This window comes from Haemaphysalis longicornis, unplaced genomic scaffold, assembly GCF_048455015.1.
Source record: "Haemaphysalis longicornis isolate Haplotype H1 unplaced genomic scaffold, Haemaphysalis longicornis Haplotype H1 scaffold_5, whole genome shotgun sequence".
In the NCBI taxonomy this organism is placed as follows: Eukaryota; Metazoa; Arthropoda; class Arachnida; order Ixodida; family Ixodidae; genus Haemaphysalis; species Haemaphysalis longicornis.
The window spans coordinates 119,322,306-119,337,933 of NW_027526385.1; the positions used below are offsets into that span (position 1 = coordinate 119,322,306).

Consider the following 15,628-nt stretch of genomic DNA (forward strand, 5'->3'; position numbering starts at 1 on the left):
ACAAACCAACCAACGGCAGCGGTGCAGCGACAATTCTGCAAAAAACTCGTTCACGCAAGAGATGGGACAACAAAACAAATTTATTCAATTTTGGTTGAAAATCACCATTGTATTTGTATTGTATGTAATAAAGGTGTGTATAAAAAACGGATACACAATGCAGCAGAGTATTCTGGTGGAAGTAAAGTAACATGCCTGCTTCATAATCACGTGTTATAGAATGAGTCCACCGCCTTGAGTTTCCAGCAGGCATAAGGGCCTCTCCTTGAATACCGCTAATACATGGTGTCCAGCTTTTTACCATCCCACAGTAGTTCGGGCTCGATGAAGCAATTAGGGTGCGTGTTCTTGTCAGGGAGCGGGGGGTAAAAGAGACGTCGGAATTAAGTACCGTATTTACCCGATTCTAACGCGCACTTTTTTTCCAAAAAAAAAAACGCCGAAAAATCGCATGCGCGTTAGAATCGGATACAAAACCGAAAATGCCGAAACAGCGGAAATTTCGTCCCACTCATCGACATCGCCATCCCAAGATGGCGCCAAAACTTTTAGCAACGATTTTTCGGACGCAGCAAGTATAGTGAACTAGAATACTTATTCTAGTTCACTCTAGCAGTAAGCCTAGGGGCCTAGACTTTTCTATCGGCGTGCACACAAATCGCCAAATCGTTTAACTTGCGCGCTTGATACCAGCAATGGCAGCAGCGGCTCCCACGCGTTCAAAACGAGCGGTCGGCTGTAGTGTGCACCTCTGGATGAGCTCTCGGGATGGGCGTGCGAGGCATGGGCCACGATTCCATCGACCATGGTTGAACGTTCGTTCAGAAGTGTGGCATCGCGAACGTGCTTGAAGGCACCGAGGACGAGATGTTGTGGTCAGCGGAGAGCGACGAGGAGCGAGATGAGTGAGATTACTTCGGGAAATAAATCGCCCGTTTCTCTCGCATTCGTTTCTCTGGGTCACAAAGTCCCGTGCGCGTTACAATCGGAGGTGCAATTTTTTCCGGTTTTTTTTTTTCCAGGAAAATGGGTGCGCGTTAGAATCGGGTAAATACGGTAGGGTACTGTTCCTTGTCCCACTAATACAATTGTTGAATGAAATATTTCCTTACCCAATATTCCTGGGTTCATTTACCCATCCAATTGAGATATAAATGTTGCAAAATTAACATACCTAATCGTAACGGTGCCGCTGAAATTACTGCAAAAATTCACACTAAATTTAAATTAACGCTACCGAGGGCCTATTCAATTATGGCATCTCGTGGGCAGAACCGTAACGCTACACTCGGTCAAGAGAGCAACAACTTTCGCACAAAATAAAACTGCTGTATTCTGGAGCCCCTACCGCGCCTTCTGGCTGTACCCCCCCCTCCCCCCCGCAACTCCAAGTATGTGATTTCCAGAGTAAAGAAGTGTCCACAGATCACCCGGATTTGTTTGAGTAATTCTAGCTGTGCGAGAACTGCCTCGGAGCCAGTACTAACTTTCTATATTTGCGGATACTGAAGGAGGAATTCTTCCGTCGCCAGTTGGATTGACTTTCCTGACTACTTTGTTGCATTTTCCTGAGTATTTTGTTGCACTTTTCTTTAAAATGTGGGAACCGTAATTGCGTACCGCCCTCTACCATGGATTCCTTTGCTGACGTAGCATATCCCTAAAATAACGTTCTTCCAGGAATTCTTTGTTTGGCTGGTAAGCGATTCTAAATAAAGACAGTGCATTGAAGCTATATTGTTCTACGGTTTGTTTCTTTGGCGTGTTTGCAGTCCGAAATAAAGTCAGTGCATTGACGCTTCCACCAGTGTTTTTGCACTCGGGCGGCCTCGTCAATTTTGGTCGTTGAGCCTATCGGATGGCACGGTTCTTTGCGCCCTTTCTGCTGAAACTCCGCCAGTGCGAGTCCCTTTTGTAGTTTCCCCCCTGCCCCAATTCCTCAATATTAATTTGAAGGAGAGGCAGGAGACTGCCTTGCGCCGCCCAGCGCCTGATCTCCAGCACAAGATCCTGGACTGCGCCGGGAGGGTAGCGGAGCTCTACCCCGCATTCGGCCTCTCTTCCTTTTCTCTTTGGGGCTAAACCGAGTTATTACTCTCTCGTTTTCGTGGCTGTGTAAAACAAACAAACGTGTTCCCTTTACCTGCTGCCAAAAAACTGCCATGCCTACGACAGCCACTGTGAGTAGCGGAAAAACGGCATTGATTACAACGCCGTAGTGTGGCTTCTGCTATTTACAAGCCCCGCAGCCGGTCCTAAAAAAACGATCAAGAAACGGACAGTCAAAAAACAAACTCAGTAAGACCTCTTTTCAAGAAGCTGGATTCAACGCAAATAAATGATAACGGCAACACTAAAATGCGGCATCGTCGAAGTGGATTCACTTGCACCAGTAACCTCATAGATTTTCTCTGGCGCTGCAATAACGTTTGGTGAACTGGAGCGTCCCATTACCTGCCGTCTGGTCTAAATTTGATGTCGTCTGTGCGTTGAATGCGATGCATTAGTTAAGGACAGCGAATCGCGCCTTCAGCAAATTTTTTCAACTTTTGCGCTCTGCCATGGTGGTTCTAATCTTGGCGAATTCCTGTCTAATAGCTAGGCTTTGCCCGGCTTGAGTGGTAGCAGTCTTCGTCTCAGACTGATAAAGGTGTAGATGGAACGGTCGCACCCATTCCCGTTGCTTTGCAGTCTCGGGTAACCACCGATACTTGGCTAGGACAGAAGGGAAAACTGAGAAAGCAACAAAAGTATAAAAAATATTTCTTAAGGTCCCACAGCGCTTAATATAAACGATTTATTGCAACGTAGGCGAGGAAAACAACTACCAGTCCCCCTGGCTAAACAACAGTGACATCGTGCGCCGTAGCCCTTGTGGTTGCGTGATACAAAGCAACGCCAAATCCGCATAGGAAAAGATACAATAACTCGGCTACCCTGAATTGACCTTATCGCTCTAGACAATATGGTGAAAGAGACCGCACGCCCGTTCAGAAAAGTCATCATCGCAGGTTTTATTTCCCATTTATTTAGTTTTATTTGCTTTATATCAGGGAAATAGGCATTTTATACGTTGATGGTTGGGTGTCACCCTCCACGGTTACATGGCGGCGACAGAAGCGCATAGCACTTAGGTAGCGCAACGGCTAGGGAGAACAACACACACCAATGCGTACTGGTGCAGTGACTTGAGTTTCGGAGTGAATCCTGCCATTTTCATAATTTTGACGCAGCAGAAACTCGAATTGCTGCACTTTTACGCCGTTAAACCTGAGTCTATACCCAGAAATTGAACTTTTTTGTAAACGAAGCTTTAGTGCTCTCGCTGATGGCTTCTGTGACGCGAAAACGGTTGAGGTGAAAGAAAAATAAACACTTCCCGGAGTGGGATTGAACCCGCGTCCCTCGCAGTATGAAGGCGTCGTCTATCCGATTGCTTTATTTCGATACGGTCGAAGCGGTTTGGCTTTGGAGACGGGTGAATGAACATGCAAAATTAGACAGAAAAATCCTGCACCCCACCGTGTAAAGACGACGATGATCACTCATGAGAAATCTTAGAAGGGATATACAGTCGAGTCCACTTATAACGATACCGTTTATAACAATATATCGGAAATAACGATGAACAGTTATGGCACCGTCAACTTTTGTATTCTTCCTATGGTAAAATAAACCGCTTATTACGATGCTCCAGTGCCACGATATCGGATATAACGATTGAATCCGGTTATATTGTGCACCAAAAATGCAACAGTGATGACTCTAATGACGCAGTTGCGCAGCTTACTCAGGTAGTGTCTTCGTAGGAGGCCAAATGCGTCCCACAGTCCATCGGGGACTTTATTTCCGCCAAGGACATTTACCTCATCTAGGTGCAGCACCTGACATGCTCTTGGAAAAGATTTGAGCTAGCTTCACACGCGGCAAAAGGTGACCGACTGTGGCTTCTTTTCCGCGAATTAGTGGTACTACAACCTTGCTGGCATGCAAATAAAATATTTTGAGCTCTGTTCCATCTTTTTATTTCGCAACCCGCTTATAACAATTATCGGTTATAACGATTAGATTTGCTTGGCACTTGGATATTGTTATAAGTGGACTAGACTGTATATAATTGCATTCAAAATTTTCTTTCTGCCTCAGGTCGTTTGAATTGCTAAGCGGTGCTGATTAATGGGTAATTCGGGTTTCATTCACAACTAAGTTTCCTTTTACAGCCTCTTTCCGGAAATAAGTATTTTGATGTCCCCACGTTTTTAACCGGTTTAGCCCTGGCCAATCCCCCCTTGTGGGTACGTGCCAAAAAATTTGAGGACATCATCATCATCAACAACAACAATCGTCGTCGTTAGACGGAGGATTTTTTTCGGTCATCATTTTGATTTTTCAAGATTTACAGGAACATAGTTGACTCATGACGGTGAGATTGCGCGTTACCTGCTGTAAGCCACGTTTGCATGACTGCGAAAAGAGCGCAGTGTGCACTGTTTCTGCCGCGTCGACGTCAAGTAAACGGGAGGATTCACTTCTTCACTTGCCACAAACTGGTCCTGCCTAAGGCATCCGACACTGCGCTCCCGACATTTCGGCCCTGTATATATACGAGGGATAGTCGGCTTCCATTACCTCGTAACCTACGTTTGTCAGCGACCCCTCAACTGCACCCGAGTCCGCCGCCACGCCGTTGGAAGGAGCGGAGCGCGTACGGCTTGCACCCCTGAAAGAGGGCGAAGGTTCCTGCCTCCACGGTGCAGCAAGAGCCACCCACGTACTGCGCTCCTACCGAGCCATGCCAACTTTACGGGTCAGCGCATCGGCACCAGCGTAAATTGTCTCGTAAAAACATTTATATGAGGCTGCGTTGGTTATTTTTCCCTCAACATTTTGTAGACCCGCCTATACAATACAGCAATTTTATCTCCATTTTGGGCGCGTCACATTTTAATCTTATTCTAGACATTGACATATTTTCAGAGAAATTCAAAGTTTCCAAAATCTCAGTAACAGACACGGGAGGAAGTAAAAACGACGTAAATACTAAGGGGGGCTTTTCTGCTGTACCAGTTTGCTTTTTTCTCATATAGTACTCTACTAAAGCGAAATCTGCCGTCATTTCCCACAAAAAAGTACCGTGTCTGGCTCTACTTAGCTCTTCCTAACATAAAAAAGTAACCCCACCTAACGCAGCCTAACGAACAGAAAAACCAGACATTTAAAACACCAAAAACTGACCAAAGCCAAAAGACGTGTAGTATAAACGTAAGATGAAAGAAAAAAAAGGAGGCACAAGCCGGGTTGGAAGAGCGCAAGTATGCTTGTTTCGTGGGTTTCGAGGGGCGAGATACAAATACAAAAAGGACGTCCTGGAGGTGCTGGGTATCGATCCCAGTACCTCTCGCATGCTAAGCGAGCGCTCTACCATCTGAGCTACACCCCCGACAGGAACAGGCGCCAGAGCAACGTGGTTTTACCCAATCGCTCTCGTTTTCTTGTCCTTCCTTTCGACCGAGATCGAACCCAGTTTCGCCCCTCACAAAGGTTGTGCAGCGATGCGCACTGGCCTTGGCAGATTGCCTCGGTTCTTTCTTGTTGCCTTCTCTATACGCGCTGTTCGTGTCGGGGGTGTAGCTCAGATGGTAGAGCGCTCGCTTAGCATGCGAGAGGTACTGGGATCGATACCCAGCACCTCCACGGCGTGTTCCTTTTGATTTTGTTTGGAAGGTGCAATAATTTTGCTTCAAACTTTTTTTCTAATTTTACGACCAGAAGCTACAGTGGGCTGTAAGAAGCGCCGTGTTTTTTTTTTTTTTTTTTTGTAATGGTGAGCCAAAATCGCGATGTGTGGCCCCTTTCGTATTTTCCTCTCCATCAAAAAACGCAGCCCCGGCAGGAATCGAACCTATGTCCTTGTGCTCAGCAGCCGCAGCAGGACGGTTAAGTTACTGAGCAACCAAAGTGGGTTCATAAGTGGGACGTCAACCTTACCATTAAATAGATCTTTCTTTTCTTGTTTCGTAATAATTAAAAAAAGAGTTCCCAACCCCCTACTTGAACGCAACACTTCGGAAAGCTGACCATAAAGCTACCCACTCTTGAAAGGATCAACAACGTTGAAAACGTATCTTTAAAATTCGACCAGCGATCTAGGCGGTATGATCTCACTCCATTTGTTCCGTTCAAACGACGGCATCTTTTATTAAAAAAGGAAAGATCCAACGACTACCTAAAAATGCCACCATATTCGTCATTCCAATTGCCCGTTTGTGGAGGTCAATTTAAACTGGAGAGCAAAGTTTATTTGTACGAGTAATGCTAAATATTAATATTGGCGTGCCGCTTAACGCAAACACATTTGCACAACGCACATTTTAGCGTAAGTTTCTGTTGGAAACATGAAGCCAGCAGTCTCCGCTGCTGCAAATGATGAAGTGACGTACTATCGTTCATCCGTAAACGCCAACAACCTGTCCAACCAATGACACAATTGTATCTACGCGACCTCGCCCCGTCTCATCATTAACGCTCTCTCTCTAAGCAGAGGAACTCCACTGTCTCGAGAAGTTTTCGGTTATACTATACGGCCTCACATGCGCAACAAATAGCATGCGTAAGAAATATTGAAAGAAAGCTGTCTCCCTGTGACAGTCCAGTGAGCAGCCATGGTGTGCGGAAGTTAAAGATTATGGGACTGACGAGCGCCTGAAACAAGCAAGAAAAGCACTCAAAAACGCCATGCTTGCAGTGAAAGTGTCGTGCGGGGTGATTGGTTATGACAGGAAAATGCGGTGTTCTTTGTTGTGGAACGATACAAAATACGCAGGAGCAATTCACCGAACAGCCCTATCACCGGGTAGACAGCTACGCGATGCATTAACGTAGTACAAACAAATACTAAAAAGAGAGCTCGTCTACAGACTACGCTCAAAACCTAAACGGCATTTCGCTGTTTCTCAGCTTGTGTAAAGCTCCCAAACAATAGCAATGCAGGCGGTACCGGGAGGTGGACACCTCGCGAACTATTGAAAAGATTTGTTTTTGTGGTCATTACAACAAAAAAAACCGGAGTGTTGGGGCGGTTCGCAACTCAGCTAGCAGAGCGAGGGAAATCTTTTAAGCTCTTTTAATTAAAACACAAAAGAACGCCTGAATAAGCCCACCATCTCTGGCACTTTCAGCAAGAGCTTGATTATCCGCGAAGGAGTTGGTTAGCACACGGGGTGTAATTTTTATAGTGAAGCTGCATTAGGGCAGGCTTTTATACATTTTCCGATGTTCTCACATTAAAGCTTCTGAGGCTCCATTTGTGTTTGAAGCACGAGCACAAGACGTTCCATAGCGCGAGGTGTACATGGCACATTCTTTATATCTAGCCGGTAGCAAATCAAAGATCAGCGGCGCAACGCGAGGAAGACAGATCAAACCCATTAGAAACCGTAAGCTGGAAGTTGATCTCGAAGCAAATCATATCAAGCGGCAACAGGACGAAGCTCTTCATTGATCCGGAGCGGAAGCAAAGCGTCTAAGGCGTTAAAGTGCACATTATTATTTTCGCATTCAGGAACCTTATGAAGTGCTTAAATGTACTAATGGTGTCCTTGGACCGTGGCTTAGTTGCGATGACAGTACCCATGAGGTTGCTGCCGGTGATTTTAATGTGTACGTGTCGGGATTGAAATGGGAATGGCTTTCATGTTGGAGACATTTTCACGTCCGAGACATCTGGCTGGCGATATCCGACCCATCCTGCCCAACGGGCCACACTTGAGCGTTCGTACATCTATCGACAGTGCCTAGGAAGGTGCGTGCAGTTACGAGTACGTCCATCATAGTGACAACGAAGTCATTGTGACAGTCGTCGCTAACGGGTTCTCTTTATAGCTCTGGTCATCCGCATGTTTGTATACTCGTGCAATAAAATTCAGCTAAGGTCTAACATCATCCAGTCTCTCGTATTTTCATCTTTGTTGCAGAAATCGTTTTATGTTATTGTTTTCATTTCTTTTGCTGCCGGCTATGCGTAAAAAGTTCTTCTTCTAAGCACTAGTTGCTATTGCTTTATTTTAACTGTGCTTGTATGCACCGGCATAGGAGGACACATAAATCTTATTCAAGCCGATCGAAAAGTAAAAATAAAGAATTGACCATTCGTAATTCGCAGCTGATTCTCCAAGCCAATTTTCTTTCTTTTAATCCAAAAATTTCTCATGAAAATGCGCACGTATAGCCGAATCCCAGACAGACCTTACCTGTCGGTTGAGCGCAGCATTTGCTTACCGTGAACTGATACGAGTACCTCTGTGTTTTTATTACCAGCTATGTTTGACAAGCAAAATAAAGTCACGTGTACGGCAGCTCATTAGGCACCGCCAAGTGCAGAAATTAAACACGCAATAATACGAATGAAAACACCCTATTTAGAGTAGTAAAACAAACAGCACAGCTATAAAAATGTCACTTACACACTAGCCCTGTGCTCGGTGCCACTTTAAATTCACGGGCACGCGCCGCACGCTCTGTCTAATTAGGACAATCCCATCACTCTGTCACCAATGGCCGATAATAATTTACTGAGCCAGTCACCGAATGTCAGCGCAAGAATGATATCCGACTTCGGCGGGAGAGCGCGCAGGTTACGAAATTTTGAAAACGAACGGCTCTTTTTCACGGATTTGAATGAGTGAGTGAGTGAGTGAGTGAGTGAGTGAGTGAGTGAGTGAGTGAGTGAGTGAGTGAGTGAGTGAGTGAGTGAGTGAGTGAGTGAGTGAGTGAGTGAGTGAGTGAGTGAGTGAGTGAGTGAGTGAGTGAGTGAGTGAGTGAGTGAGTGAGTGAGTGAGTGAGTGAGTGAGTGAGTGAGTGAGTGAGTGAGTGAGTGAGTGAGTGAGTGAGTGAGTGAGTGAGTGAGTGAGTGAGTGAGTGAGTGAGTGAGTGAGTGAAACAACACTTATTCAATTTTGGTGTGTCAGGAGCGCTCCAGACACACCCGAGCCTTCTCCTACGATCAAAGCGGGTCGTAGGAGATGGCGAAGGTGAAATCTTAAGCTCGCAGTTGCATTTTGCCATGTAAACAGCATGACCGAGAGTGCCGTGCGCGCACTGCTTTTAATCGCCTGTAATCTGACATGTGGTCGAGGTCTGAACAGCAAGAGCGCAAGGGAACGCCACCAGCTGGAAGTGTATTCAGGATGCCAGTCATGCGCCCGAGCGGAATGGGGAAGAAACGTGGGCTTTTCTAAAAAATTTTCTAACCACCGGGTACGCTGGAGTACACCACCATAGGTTAAGCGGTAGATTTTGAGTGAGGGCGCCGTTGCTAATGCTGCGCTCTCGAAGTAAAATTCAACTATCAACTGCGCGAAACATCACGGGAAAGTTTTTTTAGTGGAATAAACCCCGCAAGAAATTATTCCGAGAGAAGCCCAAGACAGAAAACAATCGTTTCCTGCCAATGCCGGAACCTCTTAAAACTAATATAACATGGACTTTCGCGGGACGTTTCAGAAACAAAGTCACTGCAGTGCCTCATGCTATTCAGCACCCGGTGCATATTATTCCAAATGCTACCCGAAATATTAAATCGATCCATTGATTTACTTATTTATAAATCAGTGTACCTAGGCGTAGCGCAGAGCGCACGCCCCTCCCTATCTGCGATGTTTCAGCCGGATACTACGTCACCTCCGTCGAATCCCCTTGAGCCGATAAAACAACCACCCGCAATAAAACCGTATGATAAGCAAGATACCTCTAAGTGAAATGACTTTAGTTCAAATGATAACCTTCGTTTATTTTTTTCAGCGTTCCAGAACATGCGGCAGCCGATGAGTGGGTTCTACTTGATGTGTGTTTCTGACATATATTGAGGCTAAGTTCCTACTTTATTATTCACGTTCAAAGTGCATCAACCACTGATTTACTGTTGCTCAACTAACAGGGCACTTAGGAAGAACGCTTCTGATCACCGCGTACGCTTGAGCACACCACAATAAAAAACAATGCGTTTTACATAGCCAACATCACGAACAATTTGTTTTTGGATTATTCTCCACCCCAGAAGATCATAGCCTTCACACAGAAGGTTGAGGTGGTACTACCCTTAACACTTCTTTGACCAAGAAAGACGCCTCAGTTGAAGCATCCGTTTTTTCTTCTTTTGTCACCTGTCATTACGCTGTTAACCCGCCGTGGTGGCTCAGCACCTAAGGCATTGTGCTGCTGCTCCCAAGCACGCGGGTTCGATTCCCGGCCGCGGCGGCCGCTTTTATGATGGAGGCACGAAACGAAAACGCCCGCGTGTTCGAGATTTCAGCGGACATGGTTAAAGATCCCCAGTCGGTTAAAATTAGTCCGAAACCCTCCACTATGGCGTGCCTTATCCCCTGTGTATACCGTCGAAACGTTATGCCTCATATTGAGAAATCAGAATCAATGATAATGCTTTTACACCCACAGCTTGTAATTTAAGCATTTTCGCATTAAAAAACCTCTCAAGACACGTAAGCACAATGTGTTGCGAATGTGAAAACGTTATTGCCCTACTGGAAGCCGCAGGACATTCTGCGCCGCGTAGAGCACCATGAAGCGCTGGTAACTGCTGCGCCGCCAGGCGAGAGAAGTAGAGCTGGTCGGTGCGCTAAGATCGACGCGATCATAGCGCCAGCCGAACAGCTGCCACCACCGCACAAAACACTTTTCCTTGCGCCCCTGCGCGCAAACGGGCGATGCCCAGCAACGCGGGGGGCTGGGCATCAATACAAACTTTTCACGAACTCTTCCTTTACTGTTTAGATAGGCGTTTCACTCAACCGCCCAACTATAAGGCAATGCCATGAACACACCGACACCGATGGCCAAGAGTTAAAGACCGCTACACTCTCCACTACGTTTATCAAGACAGCAGAATAATTCCTCATGGCTTTACAGCCACCATCTGCGAAGAATACATCATGCTACTGAGACACTCTCAGGCAGCGTGTGGCCACTCCCCGCTGAACGGCATCGCACAAGGGCCCCCAACGCTGCACAAACCCTGCGCCACATCCCGGAAATTAACATTGCCTGGATGCGTGGACACAACTGCTACGAACCTACGAGGGAAATGAGCGAGCCTGCACCGCTTCCCGCATTCGTGCACCGTGGCCCGTTTTTAAGCATGCGAAATCAATGTGCGCAACAAGCACCCCCGAGCGTACTCCTCTTAAAGCTTACAAAAATATCCCCACCCAGTACCGCCACGAGCGAACTCCGGTCTCGCGACCACACCCCCAACCTATCCAAAACGAAGGCGATTGCCTTCACTGATTAAAGATAAACTGTCGTGCTCAAGGCACACTGCTAAATGGATGCACGCCTCCTTCTACACTGCTGCCGGTATTTCTGCCGTAAGCCTCGCCCCCTGTGTAGTACACTATTTGGCAATGTCTGCAAGCTACATCTACCGTCCCTAATCTTCAGCCAACCTGGGAGCAATGCGTGGGAAAGCTAGCGGTCTCTCAGCTATCGGCACAACATAGGCTTGTGGAGAAAGACTGATTGGCCAGCACGGAGTAGGGCAGCCCATTGGGCGGGCCCCCAACATTCGGCGCCTAAACCACGTTGTACTAATTGTATACACTCACTCGCTCATTCCACAATTAAAGTGGTGGTCCCCGCCATTTCTGATGAGAAGTTATTTTAACTTTCACACTAACACACTCCGAGTAAAAACGTGGATGAAAAACAGAGGACATTTTTGATGTGAAGAAATCTCTAAAGCAAAGAATCTATTTCACCAAGTGTTGGCACGCTGATTTTTTTTCGGTGCGTTGTGAATGGAATCCTAAAGAAGGCGTTGAAAGCGAACAGACAAACAAGGCTATCGTTTAATGTGAAACAAAATTAACAATTTGCTTTACGGACCAATTTTTGCAGCAATCTCGTAAGTTTGTGTACGCAACAATCGAGAAACAAGAATCTCCCGTTTACAGAAGAAAAGTATATAATAATTTCTTTATTTTCTATCCTTCGAGATCAGGAAGGCAAGGAAAAAAGCTGTACAAACCGCTTGACTAGTGTCCCCCCCCCCCCTCCCACCCTCCCTAAAGTCATGTACAATATGACACGTTCAAGTTTAAGCACCGTACAGGGCAAACATGAAGCACCATAAGTTACAGAAAAAAACGTCACAAATAAAAGTAAAACAAACAAGCGGCAATTCTGCAATCACAGGAACCTTTGTGTTCTTTCCTACGGACGAAGTCTGCGGCTTGATTGCGCAAGGTGCACACGGTGTAAATTTTAGTATTATTACGACTGATACTGAGAAGGAACTAGTGCACAAAAGTAAGAAACACCTGCCTTCGCAATGTTCTTCCCTTTTGTAAGCTTACAACAAGTGCAAGGCAACCCGCTTTTACATTCAAAAGTACGCCACGTAAAACGCGAAATCTTCACATACAAAAAAAAAGGCGTGGAGGTGCTGGGTATCGATCCCAGTACCTCTCGCATGCTAAGCGAGCGCTCTACCATCTGAGCTACACCCCCGACAGAAACAGGCTCCCAACAAAGGCAACAAGTAGGAACCCAGGAACGTTGTCAGGCAAGTGTGCATCCTTCCACAACCTTCGCTCGGCGGGTAACCGGATTCAATCCAGGTCGAAGGCAGCGGCGACAAGAAGCAATGCGTTAAGAAATCCTTGTTCACTTGTCTCTTCCCGTCGGGGGTGTAGCTCAGATGGCAGAGCGCTCGCTTAGCATGCGAGAGGTACTGGGATCGATACCCAGCACCTCCACATCATCCCTTTTTGATTTTGTTGCTTATTATGAAGCTAATAGCGATCGTGCAAAGCGCGGTATAGTCTAAGGGTGAGATTTGTGAGCAGGTTATATCCGAAGCACAGAGAACCTGGTTTTTGCGTTTTCAGTGCCTGTCGTAATATTCTCTTCCAGGGTTTTATCCAGCGATAAACGTTAGGATAAAAAATGTTTCTTTTTGATGAAAATATTACTTGTTCAATAAGGTGTACCTAAAGTGGTTTAGAAGTTCGAAACATAGTACCACGAGTTAGGCGTCAATTTTTGACAAAGTGAACCCTTTCTTGACTGAGTAATGACGAAAACAAAGGAATAAGAAACATGGCTCAGCTGTTGGTAAGGAAGGCCTTAAGATTACGACAACAAAACGGCACCAAAATGTTTTTCTGCGTGTTAAAAGAATAAAGTTGAAAGCATGCTTTGATTACTGAAATTTATTTGTTTTTTTTTTTAATGATTGCACAATATTCTGTTCATTTGGTCGGGTGGTGAAACAACCACTTCCACACGAGCGCTTATCCTCAGCTCGCTAGTGTATGTTGAATCAAATGAAACTACTCCAGCATTCCCCATCCATGGTTGTAATATTAGTCTGAGAAAAGACAACGCTGGTTTCTAAGCGACTAAAACTTTCGTGTGACGAAAACTGCCTTGTACGAAGAACTAAAACTTTTTCTCATCGTGTATATTACGCACTCATGTTTTGCCACACAATATAACTGAATAGACATGCAGGAATGTGCATAAAATGCACGAATGAAAGAGAAAGCTTTGTCGGTTTTCGAGGCCATCAAAAGTAAAAATGCAGCTACTTTTCGTCGACGAGATTCCAAACCAAATGAGACCTTAAAATAGCCCTGCCATCAGCTTCTGTACTCGAGGAACGCAAATGCGTCTTCAGAAATCGAATAAATATTTACAGGAGACGAATACTTCCCACAAGGGGCTTTAATTCCCCGAGGCTTCAAACCAAAATACAAAAATACCGGTGGCACTCACGTTTGCCTCTTTGCTGTGAATGCCGTAGCATTATGGCCAGGGTACTCAATCAATAGGCCATGGTCCTCCCACTGCCGCTGCCGTCCTCCCTGCCTAATCATCAGGAGTGGGTACGCGAGAATGTTGGTTGGTTATGCTATGCTGCAACCAAATGGGAGAGAATCAACCCTGCACTGGTGACAAACTGTGCAATAGTCATTGAACAATTCACTTGAGTGAGTATTTGGCCGGTCTAATGATCATGTAGAACTCCGTGCTGAGAATCCACATATCTGTACCATAGAAGCTTCACATAACCAGAATTATGCAAACGAGCTGCAGCGGTATAGTATCGAAGGGAAAAACATACTGAATACGCATTCAAAGCACTTAACCAGACTTAGCTGCAAATCAAAAGCACTGTTCTGTGGGGCGCGGGTGTAGATAGTGCTTAAGTCACTTGCCTGTCATCGCACCATCGTCACTGGGCAATTTCCCCTTGAGTGTTTATGGGATAACTCCGAAGAAAATTTGGAACTTCGAAGTCAGAAGCTTCAACTCTTTTTTATGACAACTTCTTGAAACCAGCACGACACAGGTGAGGTAGCATTAAAGTATCAAGTGGGGAAACCATAGTGTTCACCTTACAGAATTTCAGCAAACTGAAGTACACCTGGAACGTTATCAGTCGTGAGGCGTAACCGAAGAGTGGCGGTTATCTTTTTGCTCTCGCCGCGCCTTCGTAAGCCCTAATCGTATTCCCGATACATTTTCGTTCTCTTTAGCTGACGGCTTATGTAATTTTCGGGTGATCCACTGCTCACCACGCCTGGTTTTTCACCTCATGGGGCACATAATTTTTTTTAATAAATATGTGCAAGGAACGCGATCCGAACCCAGGAACGAGGGGGAAGGAGCCTTTATTCTACTTCACTGAATCAGTCGGGGTCCTTTGCTTGAGCGTTGTTTATTTTTAAATACCTCAAACTGCTCAAGTAAATGTATAGGATAGCTCTATCGCTTTTTTGGTTACAATGCTTTGCTCTCCTATTTTTGCGCTGTGCCTCCCACTGTTGTTCGACCTACCGGTTATACCATCCAACTTTTAACTTCACGATTTTAGTACTTTACGTAAGAATGTTTTTGCCTACTTTATTTGATTTCGCGCTCTTTGTCCTTCTTTGGTCTTCCGCCGTTAAGCCGGCAACTGTCATGGTCATCCTCATTAATTCGTACATTTTACAATGCTCTTGCTATTAATAATAACGTTCTTGTCTTTCCATTGATTTACTGCATCCATAAGAGCTTATTCTCAAGTTTCTGCAGCCTTAAGTCACGAAAAAGTGCTTAAGGGAGGCTAAAGTACTTACACCGCACTTCGCTTACTAACAGTAAAAAAACATATTTCGTAGCTGAGAAAATGCAACCAAATATATAAAAAGACATGTCACCTGCCCTCTAGCCACAAACTAGCCAGTACTCTCAGCTTTTGTAGATGCAAGTATTTCTGAATTCATGCCGAAGACACTAAGTGCTCCAGACATATAATAGCGGGTAAAGTACAGTTATTTCGATTGCCTTTAAACTACCTAGTAATGCATTAAATTCCCTGTGTAAATATGCCACTATTTTCTGATGGGCCATGACGTCTAAAGGTTGTAGTAAATTGCTGACCGTGATTACATCTAGCTGGTGACTCATTAAAGCAGATCACAAAGTATAACTGGTGCTGCCCTGCATGTCGTAGAATACGGTGCTTTCTTCATGCACAGCTTTGCTGCTGTCATCATGCTCCCAGTCGCCCTTCTATGCACCGTTGATGCGGAAACCACTACTCCGTTTTCTGAAGACATCTCGA

At 45.5% G+C, this 15,628-nt stretch overlaps 4 non-coding genes across 4 annotated transcripts; 2 read left to right on the forward strand and 2 right to left on the reverse strand.

Moving 5' to 3' along the window:
* Nucleotides 1-5,367: 5,367 nt before the first annotated feature.
* Nucleotides 5,368-5,440, reverse strand: Trnaa-agc (transfer RNA alanine (anticodon AGC)). The gene has a single exon. It is a non-coding gene; the product is annotated as a tRNA-Ala (tRNA).
* A 181-nt stretch (nucleotides 5,441-5,621) lies between these two features.
* On the forward strand, nucleotides 5,622-5,694 carry Trnaa-agc (transfer RNA alanine (anticodon AGC)). Its single transcript has one exon. It is a non-coding gene; the product is annotated as a tRNA-Ala (tRNA).
* A 6,755-nt stretch (nucleotides 5,695-12,449) lies between these two features.
* Nucleotides 12,450-12,522, reverse strand: Trnaa-agc (transfer RNA alanine (anticodon AGC)). Its single transcript has one exon. It is a non-coding gene; the product is annotated as a tRNA-Ala (tRNA).
* Nucleotides 12,523-12,697: 175 nt separating this feature from the next.
* Nucleotides 12,698-12,770, forward strand: Trnaa-agc (transfer RNA alanine (anticodon AGC)). The gene has a single exon. It is a non-coding gene; the product is annotated as a tRNA-Ala (tRNA).
* Nucleotides 12,771-15,628: the final 2,858 nt, after the last annotated feature.